The sequence below is a fragment of the Denticeps clupeoides genome, unplaced genomic scaffold (assembly GCF_900700375.1).
Source record: "Denticeps clupeoides unplaced genomic scaffold, fDenClu1.1, whole genome shotgun sequence".
In the NCBI taxonomy this organism is placed as follows: domain Eukaryota; kingdom Metazoa; phylum Chordata; class Actinopteri; order Clupeiformes; family Denticipitidae; genus Denticeps; species Denticeps clupeoides.
Genome location: NW_021629723.1, coordinates 18,310 through 43,094, shown reverse-complemented (window position 1 = coordinate 43,094; position 24,785 = coordinate 18,310). Strand labels below are relative to the sequence as shown.

General features: G+C 40.4%; 30 non-coding genes across 30 annotated transcripts; 23 read left to right on the top strand and 7 right to left on the bottom strand.

Moving 5' to 3' along the window:
* Window positions 1-83: 83 nt before the first annotated feature.
* LOC114772711 (U6 spliceosomal RNA) lies at window positions 84-190 on the top strand. The gene has a single exon (XR_003744090.1). It is a non-coding gene; the product is annotated as a U6 spliceosomal RNA (small nuclear RNA).
* A 1,322-nt stretch (window positions 191-1,512) lies between these two features.
* Window positions 1,513-1,619, top strand: LOC114772709 (U6 spliceosomal RNA). Its single transcript, XR_003744088.1, has one exon. It is a non-coding gene; the product is annotated as a U6 spliceosomal RNA (small nuclear RNA).
* An 817-nt stretch (window positions 1,620-2,436) lies between these two features.
* On the top strand, window positions 2,437-2,543 carry LOC114772753 (U6 spliceosomal RNA). The gene has a single exon (XR_003744131.1). It is a non-coding gene; the product is annotated as a U6 spliceosomal RNA (small nuclear RNA).
* Window positions 2,544-3,485: 942 nt separating this feature from the next.
* Window positions 3,486-3,593, top strand: LOC114772776 (U6 spliceosomal RNA). The gene has a single exon (XR_003744154.1). It is a non-coding gene; the product is annotated as a U6 spliceosomal RNA (small nuclear RNA).
* Window positions 3,594-4,533: 940 nt separating this feature from the next.
* On the top strand, window positions 4,534-4,640 carry LOC114772742 (U6 spliceosomal RNA). Its single transcript, XR_003744120.1, has one exon. It is a non-coding gene; the product is annotated as a U6 spliceosomal RNA (small nuclear RNA).
* Window positions 4,641-5,968: 1,328 nt separating this feature from the next.
* LOC114772706 (U6 spliceosomal RNA) lies at window positions 5,969-6,075 on the top strand. Its single transcript, XR_003744086.1, has one exon. It is a non-coding gene; the product is annotated as a U6 spliceosomal RNA (small nuclear RNA).
* Window positions 6,076-6,495: 420 nt separating this feature from the next.
* LOC114772810 (U1 spliceosomal RNA) lies at window positions 6,496-6,655 on the bottom strand. Its single transcript, XR_003744188.1, has one exon. It is a non-coding gene; the product is annotated as a U1 spliceosomal RNA (small nuclear RNA).
* Window positions 6,656-7,025: 370 nt separating this feature from the next.
* LOC114772730 (U6 spliceosomal RNA) lies at window positions 7,026-7,132 on the top strand. The gene has a single exon (XR_003744109.1). It is a non-coding gene; the product is annotated as a U6 spliceosomal RNA (small nuclear RNA).
* Window positions 7,133-7,553: 421 nt separating this feature from the next.
* LOC114772816 (U1 spliceosomal RNA) lies at window positions 7,554-7,713 on the bottom strand. The gene has a single exon (XR_003744194.1). It is a non-coding gene; the product is annotated as a U1 spliceosomal RNA (small nuclear RNA).
* Window positions 7,714-8,083: 370 nt separating this feature from the next.
* Window positions 8,084-8,190, top strand: LOC114772684 (U6 spliceosomal RNA). Its single transcript, XR_003744065.1, has one exon. It is a non-coding gene; the product is annotated as a U6 spliceosomal RNA (small nuclear RNA).
* Window positions 8,191-9,147: 957 nt separating this feature from the next.
* LOC114772757 (U6 spliceosomal RNA) lies at window positions 9,148-9,250 on the top strand. The gene has a single exon (XR_003744135.1). It is a non-coding gene; the product is annotated as a U6 spliceosomal RNA (small nuclear RNA).
* A 955-nt stretch (window positions 9,251-10,205) lies between these two features.
* On the top strand, window positions 10,206-10,309 carry LOC114772771 (U6 spliceosomal RNA). Its single transcript, XR_003744148.1, has one exon. It is a non-coding gene; the product is annotated as a U6 spliceosomal RNA (small nuclear RNA).
* Window positions 10,310-11,262: 953 nt separating this feature from the next.
* Window positions 11,263-11,369, top strand: LOC114772657 (U6 spliceosomal RNA). The gene has a single exon (XR_003744039.1). It is a non-coding gene; the product is annotated as a U6 spliceosomal RNA (small nuclear RNA).
* Window positions 11,370-12,322: 953 nt separating this feature from the next.
* On the top strand, window positions 12,323-12,429 carry LOC114772656 (U6 spliceosomal RNA). Its single transcript, XR_003744038.1, has one exon. It is a non-coding gene; the product is annotated as a U6 spliceosomal RNA (small nuclear RNA).
* Window positions 12,430-12,851: 422 nt separating this feature from the next.
* Window positions 12,852-13,011, bottom strand: LOC114772791 (U1 spliceosomal RNA). The gene has a single exon (XR_003744168.1). It is a non-coding gene; the product is annotated as a U1 spliceosomal RNA (small nuclear RNA).
* Window positions 13,012-13,381: 370 nt separating this feature from the next.
* Window positions 13,382-13,488, top strand: LOC114772746 (U6 spliceosomal RNA). The gene has a single exon (XR_003744124.1). It is a non-coding gene; the product is annotated as a U6 spliceosomal RNA (small nuclear RNA).
* A 956-nt stretch (window positions 13,489-14,444) lies between these two features.
* On the top strand, window positions 14,445-14,547 carry LOC114772756 (U6 spliceosomal RNA). The gene has a single exon (XR_003744134.1). It is a non-coding gene; the product is annotated as a U6 spliceosomal RNA (small nuclear RNA).
* Window positions 14,548-15,498: 951 nt separating this feature from the next.
* On the top strand, window positions 15,499-15,605 carry LOC114772683 (U6 spliceosomal RNA). Its single transcript, XR_003744064.1, has one exon. It is a non-coding gene; the product is annotated as a U6 spliceosomal RNA (small nuclear RNA).
* A 420-nt stretch (window positions 15,606-16,025) lies between these two features.
* Window positions 16,026-16,185, bottom strand: LOC114772799 (U1 spliceosomal RNA). Its single transcript, XR_003744176.1, has one exon. It is a non-coding gene; the product is annotated as a U1 spliceosomal RNA (small nuclear RNA).
* A 371-nt stretch (window positions 16,186-16,556) lies between these two features.
* LOC114772650 (U6 spliceosomal RNA) lies at window positions 16,557-16,663 on the top strand. Its single transcript, XR_003744032.1, has one exon. It is a non-coding gene; the product is annotated as a U6 spliceosomal RNA (small nuclear RNA).
* A 420-nt stretch (window positions 16,664-17,083) lies between these two features.
* On the bottom strand, window positions 17,084-17,243 carry LOC114772809 (U1 spliceosomal RNA). The gene has a single exon (XR_003744187.1). It is a non-coding gene; the product is annotated as a U1 spliceosomal RNA (small nuclear RNA).
* A 370-nt stretch (window positions 17,244-17,613) lies between these two features.
* LOC114772682 (U6 spliceosomal RNA) lies at window positions 17,614-17,720 on the top strand. The gene has a single exon (XR_003744063.1). It is a non-coding gene; the product is annotated as a U6 spliceosomal RNA (small nuclear RNA).
* A 420-nt stretch (window positions 17,721-18,140) lies between these two features.
* LOC114772798 (U1 spliceosomal RNA) lies at window positions 18,141-18,300 on the bottom strand. Its single transcript, XR_003744175.1, has one exon. It is a non-coding gene; the product is annotated as a U1 spliceosomal RNA (small nuclear RNA).
* A 368-nt stretch (window positions 18,301-18,668) lies between these two features.
* Window positions 18,669-18,775, top strand: LOC114772655 (U6 spliceosomal RNA). The gene has a single exon (XR_003744037.1). It is a non-coding gene; the product is annotated as a U6 spliceosomal RNA (small nuclear RNA).
* Window positions 18,776-19,725: 950 nt separating this feature from the next.
* LOC114772729 (U6 spliceosomal RNA) lies at window positions 19,726-19,832 on the top strand. The gene has a single exon (XR_003744108.1). It is a non-coding gene; the product is annotated as a U6 spliceosomal RNA (small nuclear RNA).
* Window positions 19,833-20,251: 419 nt separating this feature from the next.
* On the bottom strand, window positions 20,252-20,412 carry LOC114772623 (U1 spliceosomal RNA). The gene has a single exon (XR_003744007.1). It is a non-coding gene; the product is annotated as a U1 spliceosomal RNA (small nuclear RNA).
* A 372-nt stretch (window positions 20,413-20,784) lies between these two features.
* On the top strand, window positions 20,785-20,891 carry LOC114772728 (U6 spliceosomal RNA). The gene has a single exon (XR_003744107.1). It is a non-coding gene; the product is annotated as a U6 spliceosomal RNA (small nuclear RNA).
* A 943-nt stretch (window positions 20,892-21,834) lies between these two features.
* LOC114772654 (U6 spliceosomal RNA) lies at window positions 21,835-21,941 on the top strand. Its single transcript, XR_003744036.1, has one exon. It is a non-coding gene; the product is annotated as a U6 spliceosomal RNA (small nuclear RNA).
* A 1,322-nt stretch (window positions 21,942-23,263) lies between these two features.
* LOC114772707 (U6 spliceosomal RNA) lies at window positions 23,264-23,370 on the top strand. Its single transcript, XR_003744087.1, has one exon. It is a non-coding gene; the product is annotated as a U6 spliceosomal RNA (small nuclear RNA).
* Window positions 23,371-24,186: 816 nt separating this feature from the next.
* Window positions 24,187-24,293, top strand: LOC114772752 (U6 spliceosomal RNA). Its single transcript, XR_003744130.1, has one exon. It is a non-coding gene; the product is annotated as a U6 spliceosomal RNA (small nuclear RNA).
* The last annotated feature ends 492 nt before the right edge of the window (window positions 24,294-24,785 follow it).

The following is a 24,785-nucleotide window of genomic DNA, read 5'->3' as shown; positions in this document are numbered from 1 at the left end:
TACACAATACTCCATACAAGGTCTTGGTGAGCAGAACAATGATATGGTCAGTATTATAAGTGGCAGCTGAGAAGCTGGTTGATGTGCTTGCTACGGCTGCACATATACTAAAATTGGATCTATACAGAGAAGATTAGCATGGCCCCTGCGAAAGGATGACACGCAAATCCGTGAAGCGTTCCATATTTTGTTCTTTTTTAATTAGACAAAGAGTCACTTGGGACTAGGAAGATGTTGTACCAAGATTAGCATGGAACTTGTAAAGGGATGACACACAAATCAGTGAAGTGCTCCATATTTTCAACTTTTTTTGATTGACAAATAGGAACTAGGGTTCCTTAGGAAAAGGGAGATGCTGTGCCAAATTCTAAATGTTTATTTTATTTTCAAAGCAAACACACAGGGATAAAGACCATAAGAAGATCAGAAACTTTTCCAAATGCAACTGGTGTCAATGTATTAATGAAGTTGCTCATGTAGTAGACAATCTCAATCATTTGGTAAGATAAGAAGAACTGAAGCTACTGTACATTTCTTTAGCTGACTCTAGGACTGATTCTACGCAGACAATTGTGTTTGTGGTTTAGTTGTGAACAAAATGCTTGTGAGAGGTTAAACGCAGTCTGTCGCTCTCAGGAATGATGCAGTCTAGATGCCCACATATGGGGACTTTGTAGGAGTCAGCACTAGCAAATTGCAGCGGTACAACCTCAGTCTGGGAAGACCTTATATTTGAGAATGAAATTTCCCCTTCCAAAAAAGCATGAACTATAATGAAATGACAGAAGATGGCTGCCAGTACCTTAATAGAGACCCAGACAGTGACATCACCACGTGGAATAAACACACTGCCTGGAACCACGCCCCTTTCCTGCATTGACCTGCCCACTTTGTGATGTTCCCATGACTCTTGACACCAATCAAATTATTCATCTTTCTTTGCTACACAAACTGACCACACTTTAATCATGCACCTCCACAAGTTACCAGCCTCATTGAAATTGCAATTAGGGTAACTAAGCATTTGCTCTCCAAATATATGGGGACTTTGTAGGAGTCAGCACTAGCAAATTGCAGAGGTCCCACCTCAGTCTGGGAAGACCACATATTTGAGAATGAAATTTCCCGTGCTGATAAGGCATGAACTATAATGAAATGGCAGAAGATTGCTGCCAGTACCTTAACAGAGACCCAGACAGTGACATCACCACGTGGAATAAACACACTGCCTGGAACCACGCCCCTTTCCTGCATTGACCTGCCCACTTCATGATGTTCCTATGACTCTTGACACCAATCAAATTATTCTTCTTACTTTGCTACACAAACTAAGAATACTTTAATCATGCACCTCCACAAGTTACCAGCCTCTTGGAAAATGCCATTAGGGTAACTAAGCATTTGCTCTCTAAATATTTTATCAAATTTTTACACAATACTCCATACAAGGTCTTGGTGAGCAGAACAATGATATGGTCAGTATTATAAGTGGCACCTGAGAAGCTGGTTAATGTGCTTGCTACAGCTGCACATATACTAAAATTGGATCGATACAGAGAAGATTAGCATGGCCCCTGCGAAAGGATGACACGCAAATCCGTGAAGCGTTCCATATTTTGTTCTTTTTTAATTAGACAAAGAGTCACTTGGGACTAGGAAGATGTTGTACCAAGATTAGCATGGAACTTGCAAAAAGATGACACACAAATCAGTGAAGTGCTCCATATTTTCAACTTTTTTTGATTGACAAATAGGAACTAGGGTTCCTTAGGAAAAGGGAGATGCTGTGCCAAATTCCAAATGTTTATTTTATTTTCAAAGCAAACACACAGCGATAAAGACCATAAGACGATCAGAAACTTTTCCAACTGCAACTGGTGTCAATGTATTGATGAAGTTGTTCATGTAGTGGACAATCTCAATCATTTGGTAAGATTAGAAGAACTGAAGCTGCTGTACATTTCTTTAGCTGACTCTAGGCCTGACTCAACGCAGACAATTGTGTTTGTGGTTTAGTTTTGAACAACATGCTTGTGAGAGGGTACACGCAGTCTGCCACTATCAGGAATGATGCAGTCTAGATGCCCACATATGGGGTTTTTGTAGGAGTCAGCACTAGCAAATTGCAGAGGTCCCACCTCAGTCTGGGAAGACCACATATTTGAGAATGAAATTTCCCCTTCCAAAAAAGCATGAACTATAATGAAATGGCAGAAGATGGCTGCCAGTACCTTAACAGAGACCCAGACAGTGACATCACCACGTGGAATAAACACACTGACTGGAACCACGCCCCTTTCCTGCATTGACCTGCCCACTTTGTGATGTTCCCATGACTCTTGACACCAATCAAATTAATCTTTCTTTGCTACACAAACTGACCATAAGACAATGATATGGTCAGTATTATAAGTGGCAGCTGAGAAGTTGGTTAATGTGCTTGCTACAGCTGCACATATACTAAAATTGGATCGATACAGAGAAGATTAGCATGGCCCCTGCGAAAGGATGACACGCAAATCCGTGAAGCGTTCCATAGTTTGTGCTTTTTTAATTAGACAAAGAGTCACTTGGGACTAGGAAGATGTTGTACCAAGATTAGCATGGAACTTGCAAAAAGATGACCCACAAATCAGTGAAGTGCTCCATATTTTCAACTTTTTTTGATTGACAAATAGGAACTAGGGTTCCTTAGGAAAAGGGAGATGCTGTGCCAAATTCCAAATGTTTATTTTATTTTCAAAGCAAACACACAGCGATAAAGACCATAAGACGATCAGAAACTTTTCCAACTGCAACTGGTGTCAATGTATTGATGAAGTTGTTCATGTAGTGGACAATCTCAATCATTTGGTAAGATTAGAAGAACTGAAGCTGCTGTACATTTCTTTAGCTGACTCTAGGCCTGACTCAACGCAGACAATTGTGTTTGTGGTTTAGTTTTGAACAACATGCTTGTGAGAGGGTACACGCAGTCTGCCACTATCAGGAATGATGCAGTCTAGATGCCCACATATGGGGTTTTTGTAGGAGTCAGCACTAGCAAATTGCAGAGGTCCCACCTCAGTCTGGGAAGACCACATATTTGAGAATGAAATTTCCCCTTCCAAAAAAGCATGAACTATAATGAAATGGCAGAAGATGGCTGCCAGTACCTTAACAGAGACCCAGACAGTGACATCACCACGTGGAATAAACACACTGACTGGAACCACGCCCCTTTCCTGCATTGACCTGCCCACTTTGTGATGTTCCCATGACTCTTGACACCAATCAAATTAATCTTTCTTTGCTACACAAACTGACCACACTTTAATCATGCACCTCCACAAGTTACCAGCCTCATGGAAATTGCAATTAGGGTAACTAAGCATTTGCTCTCCAAATATTTGATCACATTTTTACACAATACTCCATACAAGGTCTTGGTGAGCAGAACAATGATATGGTCAGTATTATAAGTGGCAGCCGAGAAGCTTGTTGATGTGCTTGCTACGGCTGCACATATACTAAAATTGGATCGATACAGAGAAGATTAGCATGGCCCCTGCGAAAGGATGACACGTGAAGCGTTCCATACTTTGTTCTTTTTAATTAGACAAAGAGTCACTTGGGACTAGGAAGATGTTGTACCAAGATTAGCATGGAACTTGCAAAGGGATGACACACAAATCAGTGAAGTGCTCCATATTTTCAACTTTTTTTGATTGACAAATAGGAACTAGGGTTCCTTGGGAAAGGGAGATGCTGTGCCAAATTCCAAATGCTCATTTTTTTTTTATTTTCAAAGCAAAAACACAAGGATGAACTCCATAAGAAGATCAGAAACATTTCCAACTGCAACTGGTGTCAATGTATTGATGAAGTTGCTCATGTAGTGGACAATCTCAATCATTTGGTATGATAAGAAGTACTGAAGCTGCTGTACATTTCTTTGGCTAAAACTAGGACTGACTCTACACAGACAATTGTGTTTGTGGTTTAGTTTTGAACAACATGCTTGTGAGAGGGTACACGCAGTCTGTCGCTATCAGGAATGATGCAGTCTAGATGCCCACATATGGGGACTTTGTAGGAGTCAGCACTAGCAAAATGCAGAGGTACAACCTCAGTCTGTGAAGACCACATATTTGAGAATGAAATTTCCCGTGCTAATAAGGCATGAACTATAATGAAATGGCAGAAGATTGCTGCCAGTACCTTAATAGAGACCCAGACAGTGACATCACCACGTGGAATAAACAAACTGCCTGGAACCACGCCCCTTTCCTGCATTGACCTGCGCACTTTGTGATGTTCCCATGACTCTTGACACCAATCAAATTATTTATCTTTCTTTGCTACACAAACTGACCACACTTTAATCATGCACCTCCACAAGTTACCAGCCTCTTGGAAAATGCAATTAGGGTAACTAAGCATTTGCTCTCCAAATATTTTATCACATTTTTACACAATACTCCATACAAGGTCTTGGTGAGCAGAACAATGATATGGTCAGTATTATAAGTGGCAGCTGAGAAGCTGGTTAATGTGCTTGCTACGGCTGCACATATACTAAAATTGGATCGATACAGAGAAGATTAGCATGGCCCCTGCGAAAGGATGACACGCAAATCCGTGAAGCGTTCCATATTTCGTTCTTTTTTAATTAGACAAAGAGTCACTTGGGATTAGGAAGATGTTGTACCAAGATTAGCATGGAACTTGTAAAGGGATGACACACAAATCAGTGAAGTGCTCCATATTTTCAACTTCTTTTGATTGACAAATAGGAACTAGGGTTCCTTAGGAAAAGGGAGATGCTGTGCCAAATTCCAAATGTTCAGTTTTTTGTTTTTTTCAAAGCAAACACACAAGAATGAACTCCATAAGAAGATCAGAAACATTTCCAACTGCATCTGGTGTCAATATATTAATGAAGTTGCTCATGTAGTGGACAATCTCAATCATTTGGTATGATAAGAAGTACTGAAGCTGCTGTACATTTCTTTAGCTGACTCTAGGCCTGACTCTACACAGACAATTGTGTTTGTGGTTTAGTTGTGAACAACATGCTTGTGAGAGGGTAAACGCAGTCTGTCGCTATCAGGAATGATGCAGTCTAGATGCCCACATATGGGGACTTTGTAGGAGTCAGCACTAGCAAATTGCAGCGGTACAACCTCAGTCTGGGAAGACCTTATATTTGAGAATGAAATTTCCCCTTCCAAAAAAGCATGAACTATAATGAAATGACAGAAGATGGCTGCCAGTACCTTAATAGAGACCCAGACAGTGACATCACCACGTGGAATAAACACACTGCCTGGAACCACGCCCCTTTCCTGCATTGACCTGCCCACTTTGTGATGTTCCCATGACTCTTGACACCAATCAAATTATTCATCTTTCTTTGCTACACAAACTGACCACACTTTAATCATGCACCTCCACAAGTTACCAGCCTCATTGAAATTGCAATTAGGGTAACTAAGCATTTGCTCTCCAAATATATGGGGACTTTGTAGGAGTCAGCACTAGCAAATTGCAGAGGTCCCACCTCAGTCTGGGAAGACCACATATTTGAGAATGAAATTTCCCCTTCTGAAAAAGGCATGAACTATAATGAAATGGCAGAAGATTGCTGCCAGTACCTTAACAGAGACCCAGACAGTGACATCACCACGTGGAATAAACACACTGCCTGGAACCACGCCCCTTTCCTGCATTGACCTGCCCACTTCATGATGTTCCTATGACTCTTGACACCAATCAAATTATTCTTCTTACTTTGCTACACAAACTGACCACACTTTAATCATGCACCTCCACAAGTTACCAGCCTCTTGGAAATGCAATTAGGGTAACTAAGCATTTGCTCTCCAAATATTTTATCACATTTTTACACAATACTCCATACAAGGTCTTGGTGAGCAGAACAATGATATGGTCAGTATTATAAGTGGCAGCTGAGAAGCTGGTTGATGTGCTTGCTACGGCTGCACATATACTAAAATTGGATCGATACAGAGAAGATTAGCATGGCCCCTGCGAAAGGATGACACGCAAATCTGTGAAGCGTTCCATATTTTGTTCTTTTTTAATTAGACAAAGAGTCACTTGGGACTAGGAAGATGTTGTACCAAGATTAGCATGGAACTTGTAAAGGGATGACACACAAATCAGTGAAGTGCTCCATATTTTCAACTTCTTTTGATTGACAAATAGGAACTAGGGTTCCTTAGGAAAAGGGAGATGCTGTGCCAAATTCCAAATGTTTAGTTTTTTTTTTTTTCAAAGCAAAAACACAAGGATGAACTCCATAAGAAGATCAGAAACATGTCCAACTGCATCTGGTGTCAATGTATTAATGAAGTTGCTCATGTAGTGGACAATCTCAATCATTTGGTAAGATAAGAAGAACTGAAGCTGCTGTACATTTCTTTAGCTGACTCTAGGCCTGACTCTACACAGACAATTGTGTTTGTGGTTTAGTTTTGAACAACATGCTTGTGAGAGGGTAAACGCAGTCTGCCGCTATCAGGAATGATGCAGTCTAGATGCCCACATATGGGGACTTTGTAGGAGTCAGCACTAGCAAAATGCAGAGGTACAACCTCAGTCTGGGAAGACCACATAATTGAGAATGAAATTTCCCCTTCCAAAAAAGCATGAACTATAATGAAATGGCAGAAGATTGCTGCCAGTACCTTAACAGAGACCCAGACAGTGACATCACCACGTGGAATAAACACACTGCCTGGAACCACGCCCCTTTCCTGCATTGACCTGCCCACTTTGTGATGTTCCTATGACTCTTGACACCAATCAAATTATTCTTCTTTCTTTGCTACACAAACTGACCATACTTTAATCATGCACCTCCACAAGTTACCAGCCTCTTGGAAAATGCAATTAGGGTAACTAAGCATTTGCTCTCCAAATATTTTATCACATTTTTACACAATACTCCATACAAGGTCTTGGTGAGCAGAACAATGATATGGTCAGTATTATAAGTGGCAGCTGAGAAGCTGGTTGATGTGCTTGCTACGGCTGCACATATACTAAAATTGGATCGATACAGAGAAGATTAGCATGGCCCCTGCGAAAGGATGACACGCAAATCCGTGAAGCGTTCCATATTTCGTTCTTTTTTAATTAGACAAAGAGTCACTTGGGACTAGGAAGATGTTGTACCAAGATTAGCATGGAACTTGCAAAAGGATGACCCACAAATCAGTGAAGTGCTCCATATTTTCAACTTTTTTTGATTGACAAATAGGAACTAGGGTTCCTTAGGAAAAGGGAGATGCTGTGCCAAATTCCAAATGTTTAGTTTTTTTTTTTTTTCAAAGCAAAAACACAAGGATGAACTCCATAAGAAGATCAGAAACATGTCCAACTGCATCTGGTGTCAATATATTAATGAAGTTGCTCATGTAGTGGACAATCTCAATCATTTGGTATGATAAGAAGTACTGAAGCTGCTGTACATTTCTTTAGCTGACTCTAGGACTGACTCTACACAGACAATTGTGTTTGTGGTTTAGTTTTGAACAACATGCTTGTGAGAGGGTAAACGCAGTCTGCCGCTATCAGGAATGATGCAGTCTAGATGCCCACATATGGGGACTTTGTAGGAGTCAGCACTAGCAAAATGCAGAGGTACAACCACAGTCTGGGAAGACCACATATTTGAGAATGAAATTTCCCCTTCCAAAAAAGCATGAACTATAATGAAATGGCAGAAGATGGCTGCCAGTACCTTAACAGAGACCCAGACAGTGACATCACCACGTGGAATAAACACACTGCCTGGAACCACGCCCCTTTCCTGCATTGACCTGCCCACTTTGTGATGTTCCCATGACTCTTGACACCAATCAAATTATTCTTCTTACTTTGCTACACAAACTGACCACACTTTAATCATGCACCTCCACAAGTTACCAGCCTCTTGGAAAATGCAATTAGGGTAACTAAGCATTTGCTCTCCAAATATTTTATCACATTTTTACACAATACTCCATACAAGGTCTTGGTGAGCAGAACAATGATATGGTCAGTATTATAAGTGGCAGCCGAGAAGCTTGTTGATGTGCTTGCTACGGCTGCACATATACTAAAATTGGATCGATACAGAGAAGATTAGCATGGCCCCTGCGAAAGGATGACACGCAAATCCGTGAAGCGTTCCATATTTTGTTCTTTTTTAATTAGACAAAGAGTCACTTGGGACTAGGAAGATGTTGTACCAAGATTAGCATGGAACTTGTAAAGGGATGACACACAAATCAGTGAAGTGCTCCATATTTTCAACTTTTTTTGATTGACAAATAGGAACTAGGGTTTCTTTAGGAAAAGGGAGATGCTGTGCCAAATTCCAAATGTTTCGTTTTTTTTTTTTTTCAAAGCAAAAACACAAGGATGAACTCCATAAGAAGATCAGAAACATTTCCAACTGCATCTGGTGTCAATTTATTAATGAAGTTGCTCATGTAGTGGACAATCTCAATCATTTGGTATGATAAGAAGAACTGAAGCTGCTGTAGATTTCTTTAGCTGACTCTAGGCCTGACTCTAGGCAGACAATTGTGTTTGTGGTTTAGTTTTGAACAACATGCTTGTGAGAGGGTAAACGCAGTCTGCCGCTATCAGGAATGATGCAGTCTAGATGCCCACATATGGGGACTTTGTAGGAGTCAGCACTAGCAAAATGCAGAGGTACAACCTCAGTCTGTGAAGACCACATAATTGAGAATGAAATTTCCCCTTCCAAAAAAGCATGAACTATAATGAAATGGCAGAAGATGGCTGCCAGTACCTTAACAGAGACCCAGACAGTGACATCACCACGTGGAATAAACACACTGCCTGGAAACCACGCCCCTTTCCTGCATTGACCTGCCCACTTTGTGATGTTCCTATGACTCTTGACACCAATCAAATTATTCTTCTTACTTTGCTACACAAACTAACAATACTTTAATCATGCAGCTCCACAAGTTACCAGCCTCTTGGAAAATGCAATTAGGGTAACTAAGCATTTGCTCTCCAAATATTTTATCAAATTTTTACACAATACTCCATACAAGGTCTTGGTGAGCAGAACAATGATATGGTCAGTATTATAAGTGGCAGCTGAGAAGCTGGTTGATGTGCTTGCTACGGCTGCAAATATACTAAAATTGGATCGATACAGAGAAGATTAGCACGGCCCCTGCGAAAGGATGACACGCAAATCCGTGAAGCGTTCTATATTTTGTTCTTTTTTAATTAGACAAAGAGTCACTTGGGACTAGGAAGATGTTGTACCAAGATTAGCATGGAACTTGTAAAGGGATGACACACAAATCAGTGAAGTGCTCCATATTTTCAACTTCTTTTGATTGACAAATAGGAACTAGGGTTCCTTAGGAAAAGGGAGATGCTGTGCCAAATTCCAAATGTTCAGTTTTTTGTTTTTTTCAAAGCAAACACACAAGAATGAACTCCATAAGAAGATCAGAAACATTTCCAACTGCATCTGGTGTCAATGTATTAATGAAGTTGCTCATGTAGTGGACAATCTCAATCATTTGGTATGATAAGAAGATCTGAAGCTGCTGTACATTTCTTTAGCTGACTCTAGGCCTGACTCTACACAGACAATTGTGTTTGTGGTTTAGTTTTGAACAACATGCTTGTGAGAGGGTAAACGCAGTCTGCCGCTATCAGGAATGATGCAGTCTAGATGCCCACATATTGGGACTTTGTAGGAGTCAGCACTAGCAAAATGCAGAGGTACAACCTCAGTCTGTGAAGACCACATAATTGAGAATGAAATTTCCCCTTCGAAAAAAGCATGAACAATAATGAAATGGCAGAAGATTGCTGCCAGTAGCTTAACAGAGACCCAGACAGTGACATCACCACGTGGAATAAACACACTGCCTGGAACCACGCCCCTTTCCTGCATTGACCTGCCCACTTTGTGATGTTCCCATGACTCTTGACACCAATCAAATTATTCTTCTTACTTTGCTACACAAACTAACAATACTTTAATCATGCAGCTCCACAAGTTACCAGCCTCTTGGAAAATGCAATTAGGGTAACTAAGCATTTGCTCTCCAAATATTTTATCAAATTTTTACACAATACTCCATACAAGGTCTTGGTGAGCAGAACAATGATATGGTCAGTATTATAAGTGGCAGCTGAGAAGCTGGTTGATGTGCTTGCTACGGCTGCAAATATACTAAAATTGGATCGATACAGAGAAGATTAGCAATGGCCCCTGCGAAAGGATGACACGCAAATCCGTGAAGCGTTCTATATTTTGTTCTTTTTTAATTAGACAAAGAGTCACTTGGGACTGGGAAGATGTTGTACCAAGATTAGCATGGAACTTGTAAAGGGATGACACACAAATCAGTGAAGTGCTCCATATTTTCAACTTCTTTTGATTGACAAATAGGAACTAGGGTTCCTTAGGAAAAGGGAGATGCTGTGCCAAATTCCAAATGTTCAGTTTTTTGTTTTTTTCAAAGCAAACACACAAGAATGAACTCCATAAGAAGATCAGAAACATTTCCAACTGCATCTGGTGTCAATGTATTAATGAAGTTGCTCATGTAGTGGACAATCTCAATCATTTGGTATGATAAGAAGATCTGAAGCTGCTGTACATTTCTTTAGCTGACTCTAGGCCTGACTCTACACAGACAATTGTGTTTGTGGTTTAGTTTTGAACAACATGCTTGTGAGAGGGTAAACGCAGTCTGCCGCTATCAGGAATGATGCAGTCTAGATGCCCACATATGGGGACTTTGTAGGAGTCAGCACTAGCAAAATGCAGAGGTACAACCTCAGTCTGTGAAGACCACATAATTGAGAATGAAATTTCCCCTTCCAAAAAAGCATGAACTATAATGAAATGGCAGAAGATTGCTGCCAGTACCTTAACAGAGACCCAGACAGTGACATCACCACGTGGAATAAACACACTGCCTGGAACCACGCCCCTTTCCTGCATTGACCTGCCCACTTTGTGATGTTCCCATGACTCTTGACACCAATCAAATTATTCTTCTTACTTTGCTACACAAACTGAACAATACTTTAATCATGCAGCCTCCACAAGTTACCAGCCTCTTGGAAAATGCAATTAGGGTAACTAAGCATTTGCTCTCCAAATATTTTATCAAATTTTTACACAATACTCCATACAAGGTCTTGGTGAGCAGAACAATGATATGGTCAGTATTATAAGTGGCAGCTGAGAAGCTGGTTGATGTGCTTGCTACGGCTGCACATATACTAAAATTGGATCGATACAGAGAAGATTAGCATGGCCCCTGCGAAAGGATGACACGCAAATCCGTGAAGCGTTCCATATTTTGTTCTTTTTTAATTAGACAAAGAGTCACTTGGGACTAGGAAGATGTTGTACAAAGATTAGCATGGAACTTGTAAAGGGATGACACACAAATCAGTGAAGTGCTCCATATTTTCAACTTCTTTTGATTGACAAATAGGAACTAGGGTTCCTTAGGAAAAGGGAGATGCTGTGCCAAATTCCAAATGTTCAGTTTTTTGTTTTTTTCAAAGCAAACACACAAGAATGAACTCCATAAGAAGATCAGAAACATTTCCAACTGCATCTGGTGTCAATGTATTAATGAAGTTGCTCATGTAGTGGACAATCTCAATCATTTGGTATGATAAGAAGATCTGAAGCTGCTGTACATTTCTTTAGCTGACTCTAGGCCTGACTCTACACAGACAATTGTGTTTGTGGTTTAGTTTTGAACAACATGCTTGTGAGAGGGTAAACGCAGTCTGCCGCTATCAGGAATGATGCAGTCTAGATGCCCACATATTGGGACTTTGTAGGAGTCAGCACTAGCAAAATGCAGAGGTACAACCTCAGTCTGTGAAGACCACATAATTGAGAATGAAATTTCCCCTTCGAAAAAAGCATGAACTAATAATGAAATGGCAGAAGATTGCTGCCAGTAGCTTAACAGAGACCCAGACAGTGACATCACCACGTGGAATAAACACACTGCCTGGAACCACGCCCCTTTCCTGCATTGACCTGCCCACTTTGTGATGTTCCCATGACTCTTGACACCAATCAAATTATTCATCTTTCTTTGCTACACAAACTGACCACACTTTAATCATGCACCTCTACAAGTTAACAGCCTCTTGGAAAATGCAATTAGGGTAACTAATCATTTGCTCTCCAAATATTTTATCAAATTTTTACACAATACTCCATACAAGGTCTTGGTGAGCAGAACAATGATTATGGTCAGTATTATAAGTGGCAGCTGAGAAGCTTGTTGATGTGCTTGCTACGGCTGCACATATACTAAAATTGGATCGATACAGAGAAGATTAGCATGGCCCCTGCGAAAGGATGACACGCAAATCCGTGAAGCGTTCCATATTTTGTTCTTTTTTTAATTAGACAAAGAGTCACTTGGGACTAGGAAGATGTTGTACCAAGATTAGCATGGAACTTGCAAAAGGATGACACACAAATCAGTGAAGTGCTCCATATTTTCAACTTTTTTTGATTGACAAATAGGAACTAGGGTTCCTTAGGAAAAGGGAGATGCTGTGCCAAATTCCAAATGTTTAGTTTTTTTTTTTTTTCAAAGCAAAAACACAAGAATGAACTCCATAAGAAGATCTGAAACATTTTCAACTGCATCTGGTGTCAATGTATTAATGAAGTTGCTCATGTAGTGGACAATCTCAATCATTTGGTAAGATTAGAAGATCTGAAGCTGCTGTACATTTCTTTAGCTGACTCTAGGACTGACTCTACGCAGACAATTGTGTTTGTGGTTTAGTTGTGAACAAAATGCTTGTGAGAGTGTAAACGCAGTCTGTCGCTATCAGGAATGATGCAGTCTAGATGCCCACATATGGGGACTTTGTAGGAGTCAGCACTAGCAAAATGCAGAGGTACAACCACAGTCTGGGAAGACCACATATTTGAGAATGAAATTTCCCCTTCCAAAAAAGCATGAACTATAATGAAATGGCAGAAGATGGCTGCCAGTACCTTAACAGAGACCCAGACAGTGACATCACCACGTGGAATAAACACACTGCCTGGAACCACGCCCCTTTCCTGCATTGACCTGCCCACTTTGTGATGTTCCCATGACTCTTGACACCAATCAAATTATTCATCTTTCTTTGCTACACAAACTGACCACACTTTAATCATGCACCTCCACAAGTTACCAGCCTCTTGGAAAATGCAATTAGGGTAACTAAGCATTTGCTCTCTAAATATTTTATCAAATTTTTACACAATACTCCTTACAAGGTCTTGGTGAGCAGAACAATGATTTGGTCAGTATTATAAGTGGCAGCCGAGAAGCTTGTTGATGTGCTTGCTACGGCTGCACATATACTAAAATTGGATCGATACAGAGAAGATTAGCATGGCCCCTGCGAAAGGATGACACGCAAATCCGTGAAGCGTTCCATTTTTCGTTCTTTTTTAATTAGACAAAGAGTCACTTGGGACTAGGAAGATGTTGTACCAAGATTAGCATGGAACTTGCAAAAGGATGACCCACAAATCAGTGAAGTGCTCCATATTTTCGACTTTTTTTGATTGACAAATAGGAACTAGGGTTTCTTTAGGAAAAGGGAGATGCTGTGCCAAATTCCAAATGTTCAGTTTTTTGTTTTTTTCAAAGCAAACACACAAGAATGAACTCCATAAGAAGATCAGAAACATTTCCAACTGCATCTGGTGTCAATGTATTAATGAAGTTGCTCATGTAGTGGACAATCTCAATCATTTGGTATGATAAGAAGATCTGAAGCTGCTGTACATTTCTTTAGCTGACTCTAGGCCTGACTCTACACAGACAATTGTGTTTGTGGTTTAGTTTTGAACAACATGCTTGTGAGAGGGTAAACGCAGTCTGCCGCTATCAGGAATGATGCAGTCTAGATGCCCACATATTGGGACTTTGTAGGAGTCAGCACTAGCAAAATGCAGAGGTACAACCTCAGTCTGTGAAGACCACATAATTGAGAATGAAATTTCCCCTTCGAAAAAAGCATGAACAATAATGAAATGGCAGAAGATTGCTGCCAGTAGCTTAACAGAGACCCAGACAGTGACATCACCACGTGGAATAAACACACTGCCTGGAACCACGCCCCTTTCCTGCATTGACCTGCCCACTTTGTGATGTTCCCATGACTCTTGACACCAATCAAATTATTCTTCTTACTTTGCTACACAAACTAACAATACTTTAATCATGCAGCTCCACAAGTTACCAGCCTCTTGGAAAATGCAATTAGGGTAACTAAGCATTTGCTCTCCAAATATTTTATCAAATTTTTACACAATACTCCATACAAGGTCTTGGTGAGCAGAACAATGATATGGTCAGTATTATAAGTGGCAGCTGAGAAGCTGGTTGATGTGCTTGCTACGGCTGCAAATATACTAAAATTGGATCGATACAGAGAAGATTAGCACGGCCCCTGCGAAAGGATGACACGCAAATCCGTGAAGCGTTCTATATTTTGTTCTTTTTTAATTAGACAAAGAGTCACTTGGGACTGGGAAGATGTTGTACCAAGATTAGCATGGAACTTGTAAAGGGATGACACACAAATCAGTGAAGTGCTCCATATTTTCAACTTCTTTTGATTGACAAATAGGAACTAGGGTTCCTTAGGAAAAGGGAGATGCTGTGCCAAATTCCAAATGTTCAGTTTTTTGTTTTTTTCAAAGCAAACACACAAGAATGAACTCCATAAGAAGATCAGAAACATTTCCAACTGCATCTGGTGTCAATGTATTAATGAAGTTGCTCATGTAGTGGACAATCTCAATCATTTGGTATGATAAGAAGATCTGAAGCTGCTGTACATTTCTTTAGCTGACTCTAGGCCTGACTCTACACAGACAATTGTGTTTGTGGTTTAGTTTTGAACAACATGCTTGTGAGAGGGTAAACGCAGTCTGCCGCTATCAGGAATGATGCAGTCTAGATGCCCACATATTGGGACTTTGTAGGAGTCAGCACTAGCAAAATGCAGAGGTACAACCTCAGTCTGTGAAGACCACATAATTGAGAATGAAATTTCCCCTTCGAAAAAAGCATGAACTATAATGAAATGGCAGAAGATTGCTGCCAGTAGCTTAACAGAGACCCAGACAGTGACATCACCACGTGGAATAAACACACTGCCTGGAACCACGCCCCTTTCCTGCATTGACCTGCCCACTTTGTGATGTTCCCATGACTCTTGACACCAATCAAATTATTCATCTTTCTTTGCTACACAAACTGACCACACTTTAATCATGCACCTCTACAAGTTAACAGCCTCTTGGAAAATGCAATTAGGGTAACTAATCATTTGCTCTCCAAATATTTTATCAAATTTTTACACAATACTCCATACAAGGTCTTGGTGAGCAGAACAATGATTTGGTCAGTATTATAAGTGGCAGCCGAGAAGCTTGTTGATGTGCTTGCTACGGCTGCACATATACTAAAATTGGATCGATACAGAGAAGATTAGCATGGCCCCTGCGAAAGGATGACACGCAAATCCGTGAAGCGTTCCATATTTTGTTCATTTTTAATTAGACAAAGAGTCACTTGGGACTAGGAAGATGTTGTACCAAGATTAGCATGGAACTTGCAAAAAGATGACACACAAATCAGTGAAGTGCTCCATATTTTCAACTTTTTTTGATTGACAAATAGGAACTAGGGTTCCTTAGGAAAAGGGAGATGCTGTGCCAAATTCCAAATGTTTAGTTTTTTTTTTTTTCAAAGCAAAAACACAAGAATGAACTCCATAAGAAGATCAGAAACATTTCCAACTGCATCTGGTGTCAATGTATTAATGAAGTTGCTCATGTAGTGGACAATCTCAATCATTTGGTAAGATTAGAAGATCTGAAGCTGCTGTACATTTCTTTAGCTGACTCTAGGACTGACTCTACGCAGACAATTGTGTTTGTGGTTTAGTTGTGAACAAAATGCTTGTGAGAGGGTAAACGCAGTCTGCCGCTATCAGGAATGATGCAGTCTAGATGCCCACATATGGGGACTTTGTAGGAGTCAGCACTAGCAAAATGCAGAGGTACAACCTCAGTCTGGGAAGACCACATATTTGAGAATGAAATTTCCCCTTCCAAAAAAGCATGAACTATAATGAAATGGCAGAAGATTGCTGCCAGTACCTTAACAGAGACCCAGACAGTGACATCACCACGTGGAATAAACACACTGCCTGGAACCACGCCCCTTTCCTGCATTGACCTGCCCACTTTGTGATGTTCCCATGACTCTTGACACCAATCAAATTATTCATCTTACTTTGCTACACAAACTAAGACTACTTTAATCATGCACCTCCACAAGTTACCAGCCTCTTGGAAAATGCAATTAGGGTAACTAAGCATTTGCTCTCCAAATATTTTATCACATTTTTACACAATACTCCATACAAGGTCTTGGTGAGCAGAACAATGATATGGTCAGTATTATAAGTGGCAGCCTGAGAAGCTTGTTGATGTGCTTGCTACGGCTGCACATATACTAAAATTGGATCGATACAGAGAAGATTAGCATGGCCCCTGCGAAAGGATGACACGCAAATCCGTGAAGCGTTCCATATTTGTTCTTTTTTAATTAGACAAAGAGTCACTTGGGACTAGGAAGATGTTGTACCAAGATTAGCATGGAACTTGTAAAGGATGACACACAAATCAGTGAAGTGCTCCATATTTTCAACTTTTTTTGATTGACAAATAGGAACTAGGGTTCCCTGGGAAAAGGGAGATGCTGTACCAAATTCCAATTGTTCAGTTTTTTTTTTTTTTTTCAAAGCAAACACACAAGAATGAACTCCATAAGAAGATCAGAAACATTTCCAACTGCATCTGGTGTCAATGTATTAATGAAGTTGCTCATGTAGTGGACAATCTCAATCATTTGGTATGATAGAAGATCTGAAGCTGCTGTACATTTCTTTAGCTGACTCTAGGACTGACTCTACGCAGACAATTGTGTTTGTGGTTTAGTTTTGAACAACATGCTTGTGAGAGGGTAAACGCAGTCTGCCGCTATCAGGAATGATGCAGTCTAGATGCCCACATATGGGGACTTTGTAGGAGTCAGCACTAGCAAAATGCAGAGGTACAACCTCAGTCTGGGAAGACCACATAATTGAGAATGAAATTTCCCCTTCCAAAAAAGCATGAACTATAATGAAATGGCAGAAGATTGCTGCCAGTACCTTAACAGAGACCCAGACAGTGACATCACCACGTGGAATAAACACACTGCCTGGAACCACGCCCCTTTCCTGCATTGACCTGCCCACTTTGTGATGTTCCCATGACTCTTGACACCAATCAAATTATTCATTCTTTCTTTGCTACACAAACTGACCACACTTTAATCATGCACCTCCACAAGTTACCAGCCTCTTGGAAAATGCAATTAGGGTAACTAAGCATTTGCTCTCCAAATATTTTATCACATTTTTACACAATACTCCATACAAGGTCTTGGTGAGCAGAACAATGATATGGTCAGTATTATAAGTGGCAGCTGAGAAGCTGGTTATGTGCTTGCTACGGCTGCACATATACTAAAATTGGATCGATACAGAGAAGATTAGCATGGCCCCTGCGAAAGGATGACACGCAAATCCGTGAAGCGTTCCATATTTTGTTCTTTTTTAATTAGACAAAGAGTCACTTGGGACTAGGAAGATGTTGTACCAAGATTAGCATGGAACTTGCAAAAGGATGACCCACAAATCAGTGAAGTGCTCCATATTTTCAACTTTTTTTGATTGACAAATAGGAACTAGGGTTCCTTAGGAAAAGGGAGATGCTGTGCCAAATTCCAAATGTTTAGTTTTTTTTTTTTTCAAAGCAAAAAACAAAGGATGAACTCCATAAGAAGATCAGAAACATTTCCAACTGCATCTGGTGTCAATATATTAATGAAGTTGCTCATGTAGTGGACAATCTCAATCATTTGGTAAGATAAGAAGAACTGAAGCTGCTGTACATTTCTTTAGCTGACTCTAGGCCTGACTCTACACAGACAATTGTGTTTGTGGTTTAGTTTTGAACAACATGCTTGTGAGAGGGTAAACGCAGTCTGCCGCTATCAGGAATGATGCAGTCTAGATGCCCACATATGGGGACTTTGTAGGAGTCAGCACTAGCAAAATGCAGAGGTACAACCTCAGTCTGGGAAGACCACATATTTGAGAATGAAATTTCCCCTTCCAAAAAAGCATGAACTATAATGAAATGGCAGAAGATGGCTGCCAGTACCTTAACAGAGACCCAGACAGTGACATCACCACGTGGAATAAACACACTGCCTGGAACCACGCCCCTTTCCTGCATTGACCTGCCCACTTTGTGATGTTCCTATGACTCTTGACACCAATCAAATTATTCTTCTTACTTTGCTACACAAACTAACAATACTTTAATCATGCACCTCCACAAGTTACCAGCCTCTTGGAAATGCAATTAGGGTAACTAAGCATTTGCTCTCCAAATATTTTATCAAATTTTTACACAATACTCCATACAAGGTCTTGGTGAGCAGAACAATGATTGGTCAGTATTATAAGTGGCAGCCGAGAAGCTTGTTGATGTGCTTGCTACGGCTGCACATATACTAAAATTGGATCGATACAGAGAAGATTAGCATGGCCCCTGCGAAAGGATGACACGCAAATCCGTGAAGCGTTCCATATTTTGTTCTTTTTAATTAGACAAAGAGTCACTTGGGACTAGGAAGATGTTGTACCAAGATTAGCATGGAACTTGTAAAGGGATGACACACAAATCAGTGAAGTGCTCCATATTTTCAACTTCTTTTGATTGACAAATAGGAACTAGGGTTCCTTAGGAAAAGGGAGATGCTGTGCCAAATTCCAAATGTTCAGTTTTTGTTTTTTTTCAAAGCAAACACACAAGAATGAACTCCATAAGAAGATCAGAAACATTTCCAACTGCATCTGGTGTCAATGTATTAATGAAGTTGCTCATGTAGTGGACAATCTCAATCATTTGGTATGATAAGAAGATCTGAAGCTGCTGTACATTTCTTTAGCTGACTCTAGGCCTGACTCTACACAGACAATTGTGTTTGTGGTTTAGTTGTGAACAAAATGCTTGTGAGAGGGTAAACGCAGTCTGCCGCTATCAGGAATGATGCAGTCTAGATGCCCACATATGGGGACTTTGTAGGAGTCAGCACTAGCAAAATGCAGAGGTACAACCTCAGTCTGTGAAGACCACATAATTGAGAATGAAATTTCCCCTTCCAAAAAAGCATGAACTATAATGAAATGGCAGAAGATTGCTGCCAGTACCTTAACAGAGACCCAGACAGTGACATCACCACGTGGAATAAACACACTGCCTGGAACCACGCCCCTTTCCTGCATTGACCTGCCCACTTTGTGATGTTCCTATGACTCTTGACACCAATCAAATTATTCTTCTTACTTTGCTACACAAACTAACAATACTTTAATCATGCACCTCCACAAGTTACCAGCCTCTTGGAAAATGCAATTAGGGTAACTAAGCATTTGCTCTCTAAATATTTTATCAAATTTTTACACAATACTCCATACAAGGTCTTGGTGAGCAGAACAATGATATGGTCAGTATTATAAGTGGCAGCTGAGAAGCTGGTTGATGTGCTTGCTACGGCTGCACATATACTAAAATTGGATCGATACAGAGAAGATTAGCATGGCCCCTGCGAAAGGATGACACGCAAATCCGTGAAGCGTTCCATATTTCGTTCTTTTTTAATTAGACAAAGAGTCACTTGGGACTAGGAAGATGTTGTACCAAGATTAGCATGGAACTTGTAAAGGGATGACACACAAATCAGTGAAGTGCTCCATATTTTCAACTTTTTTTGATTGACAAATAGGAACTAGGGTTCCTTAGGAAAAGGGAGATGCTGTGCCAAATTCCAAATGTTTAGTTTTTTTTATTTTCAAAGCAAACACACAAGGATGAACTCCATAAGAAGATCAGAAACATGTCCAACTGCATCTGGTGTCAATGTATTAATGAAGTTGCTCATGTAGTGGACAATCTCAATCATTTGGTATGATAAGAAGAACTGAAGCTGCTGTACATTTCTTTAGCTGACTCTAGGCCTGACTCTACACAGACAATTCTGTTTGAGGTTTAGTTTTGAACAACATGCTTGTAGAGGGTAAACTAAGTCATGCCGCTATCAGGAATGATGCAGTCTAGATGCCCACATATGGGGACTTTGTAGGAGTCAGCACTAGCAAAATGCAGAGGTACAACCACAGTCTGGGAAGACCACATAGTTGAGAATGAAATTTCCCCTTCCAAAAAAGCATGAACTATAATGAAATGGCAGAAGATTGCTGTCAGTACCTTAACAGAGACCCAGACAGTGACATCACCACGTGGAATAAACACACTGCCTGGAACCACGCCCCTTTCCTGCATTGACCTGCCCACTTCATGATGTTCCTATGACTCTTGACACCAATCAAATTATTCTTCTTTACTTTGCTACACAAACTGACAATACTTTAATCATGCACCTCCACAAGCTACCAGCCTCTTGGAAAATGCAATTATGGTAACTAAGCATTTGCTCTCCTAAATATTTTATCAAATTTTTACACAATACTCCATACAAGGTCTTGGTGAGCAGAACAATGATATGGTCAGTATTATAAGTGGCAGCTGAGAAGCTGGTTGATGTGCTTGCTACGGCTGCACATATACTAAAATTGGATCGATACAGAGAAGATTAGCATGGCCCCTGCGAAAGGATGACACGCAAATCCGTGAAGCGTTCCATATTTCGTTCTTTTTTAATTAGACAAAGAGTCACTTGGGACTAGGAAGATGTTGTACCAAGATTAGCATGGAACTTGCAAAAGGATGACACACAATACAGTGAAGTGCTCCATATTTTCAACTTTTTTTAATTGACAAAAGGGACTAGGGTCCCTTGGAAAAGGGAGATGCTGTGCTAAATTCCAAATGTTCAGTTTTTTTATTTTTCAAAGCAAAAACACAAGAATGAACTCCATAAGAAGAAACATTTCCAACTGCATCCGGTGTCAATGTATTAATGAAGTTGCTCATGTAGCGGACAATCTCAATCATTTGGTAAGATTAGAAGATCTGAAGCTGCTGTACATTTCTTTAGCTGACTCTAGGACTGACTCTACGCAGACAATTGTGTTTGTGGTTTAGTTGTGATTAAAATGCTTGTGAGAGGTTAAACGCAGTCTGTGGCTCTCAGGAATGATGCAGTCTAGATGCCCACATATGGGGACTTTGTAGGAGTCAGCACTAGCAAATTGCAGAGGTACAACCTCAGTCTGGGAAGACCACATATTTGAGAATGAAATTTCCCCTTCCAAAAAAGCATGAACTATAATGAAATGGCAGAAGATGGCTGCCAGTACCTTAACAGAGACCCAGACAGTGACATCACCACATGGAATAAACACACTGCCTGGAACCACGCCCCTTTCCTGCATTGACCTGCCCACTTTGTGATGTTCCCATGACTCTTGACACCAATCAAATTATTCTTCTTTCTTTGCTACACAAACTAACAATACTTTTATCATGCACCTCCACAAGTTACCAGTCTCTTGAAAAATGCAATTAGGGTAACTAAGCATTTGCTCTCCAAATATTTTATCACATTTTTACACAATACTCCATACAAGGTCTTGGTGAGCAGAACAATGATATGGTCAGTATTATAAGTGGCAGCTGAGAAGCTGGTTGATGTGCTTGCTACGGCTGCACATATACTAAAATTGGATCGATACAGAGAAGATTAGCATGGCCCCTGCGAAAGGATGACACGCAAATCCGTGAAGCGTTCCATATTTTGTTCTTTTTTAATTAGACAAAGAGTCACTTGGGACTAGGAAGATGTTGTACCAAGATTAGCATGGAACTTGTAAAGGGATGACACACAAATCAGTGAAGTGCTCCATATTTTCAACTTTTTTTGATTGACAAATAGGAACTAGGGTTCCTTAGGAAAAGGGAGATGCTGTGCCAAATTCTAAATGTTTTTTTTTTTTCAAAGCAAACACACAGGGATAAAGACCATAAGAAGATCAGAAACTTTTCCAAATGCAACTGGTGTCAATGTATTAATGAAGTTGCTCATGTAGTAGACAATCTCAATCATTTGGTAAGATAAGAAGAACTGAAGCTGCTGTACATTTCTTTAGCTGACTCTAGGACTGATTCTACGCAGACAATTGTGTTTGTGGTTTAGTTGTGAACAAAATGCTTGTGAGAGGTTAAACGCAGTCTGTCGCTCTCAGGAATGATGCAGTCTAGATGCCCACATATGGGGACTTTGTAGGAGTCAGCACTAGCAAAATGCAGCGGGTACAACCTCAGTCTGGGAAGACCACATATTTGAGAATGAAATTTCCCCTTCCAAAAAAGCATGAACTATAATGAAATGACAGAAGATGGCTGCCAGTACCTTAACAGAGACCCAGACAGTGACATCACCACGTGGAATAAACACACCTCCTGGAACCACGCCCCTTTCCTGCATTGACCTGCCCACTTTGTGATGTTCCCATGACTCTTGACACCAATCAAATTATTCATCTTTCTTTGCTACACAAACTGACCACACTTTAATCATGCACCTCCACAAGTTACCAGCCTCATTGAAATTGCAATTAGGGTAACTAAGCATTTGCTCTCCAAATATATGGGGACTTTGTAGGAGTCAGCACTAGCAAATTGCAGAGGTCCCACCTCAGTCTGGGAAGACCACATATTTGAGAATGAAATTTCCCGTGCTAATAAGGCATGAACTATAATGAAATGGCAGAAGATTGCTGCCAGTACCTTAACAGAGACCCAGACAGTGACATCACCACGTGGAATAAACACACTGCCTGGAACCACGCCCCTTTCCTGCATTGACCTGCCCACTTCATGATGTTCCTATGACTCTTGACACCAATCAAATTATTCTTCTTACTTTGCTACACAAACTAAGAATACTTTAATCATGCACCTCCACAAGTTACCAGCCTCTTGGAAAATGCCATTAGGGTAACTAAGCATTTGCTCTCTAAATATTTTATCAAATTTTTACACAATACTCCATACAAGGTCTTGGTGAGCAGAACAATGATATGGTCAGTATTATAAGTGGCAGCTGAGAAGTTGGTTAATGTGCTTGCTACAGCTGCACATATACTAAAATTGGATCGATACAGAGAAGATTAGCATGGCCCCTGCGAAAGGATGACACGCAAATCCGTGAAGCGTTCCATATTTTGTTCTTTTTTAATTAGACAAAGAGTCACTTGGGACTAGGAAGATGTTGTACCAAGATTAGCATGGAACTTGCAAAAAGATGACACACAAATCAGTGAAGTGCTCCATATTTTCAACTTTTTTTGATTGACAAATAGGAACTAGGGTTCCTTAGGAAAAGGGAGATGCTGTGCAAATTTCAAATGTTTATTTTATTTTCAAAGCAAACACACAGGGATAAAGACCATAAGAAGATCAGAAACTTTTCCAACTGCAACTGGTGTCAATGTATTGATGAAGTTGTTCATGTAGTGGACAATCTCAATCATTTCGTATGATAAGAAGAACTGAAGCTGCTGTACATTTCTTTAGCTGACTCTAGGCCTGACTCAACGCAGACAATTGTGTTTGTGGTTTAGTTTTGAACAACATGCTTGTGAGAGGGTAAACGCAGTCTGCCACTATCAGGAATGATGCAGTCTAGATGCCCACATATGGGGTTTTTGTAGGAGTCAGCACTAGCAAATTGCAGAGGTCCCACCTCAGTCTGGGAAGACCACATATTTGAGAATGAAATTTCCCCTTCCAAAAAAGCATGAACTATAATGAAATGGCAGAAGATGGCTGCCAGTACCTTAACAGAGACCCAGACAGTGACATCACCACGTGGAATAAACACACTGACTGGAACCACGCCCCTTTCCTGCATTGACCTGCCCACTTTGTGATGTTCCCATGACTCTTGACACCAATCAAATTAATCTTTCTTTGCTACACAAACTGACCATAAGACAATGATATGGTCAGTATTATAAGTGGCAGCTGAGAAGTTGGTTAATGTGCTTGCTACAGCTGCACATATACTAAAATTGGATCGATACAGAGAAGATTAGCATGGCCCCTGCGAAAGGATGACACGCAAATCCGTGAAGCGTTCCATAGTTTGTGCTTTTTTAATTAGACAAAGAGTCACTTGGGACTAGGAAGATGTTGTACCAAGATTAGCATGGAACTTGCAAAAAGATGACCCACAAATCAGTGAAGTGCTCCATATTTTCAACTTTTTTGATTGACAAATAGGAACTAGGGTTCCTTAGGAAAAGGGAGATGCTGTGCAAATTCCAAATGTTTATTTTATTTTCAAAGCAAACACACAGCGATAAAGACCATAAGAAGATCAGAAACTTTTCCAACTGCAACTGGTGTCAATGTATTGATGAAGTTGTTCATGTAGTGGACAATCTCAATCATTTGGTATGATTAGAAGAACTGAAGCTGCTGTACATTTCTTTAGCTGACTCTAGGCCTGACTCAACGCAGACAATTGTGTTTGTGGTTTAGTTTTGAACAACATGCTTGTGAGAGGGTAAACGCAGTCTGCCACTATCAGGAATGATGCAGTCTAGATGCCCACATATGGGGTTTTTGTAGGAGTCAG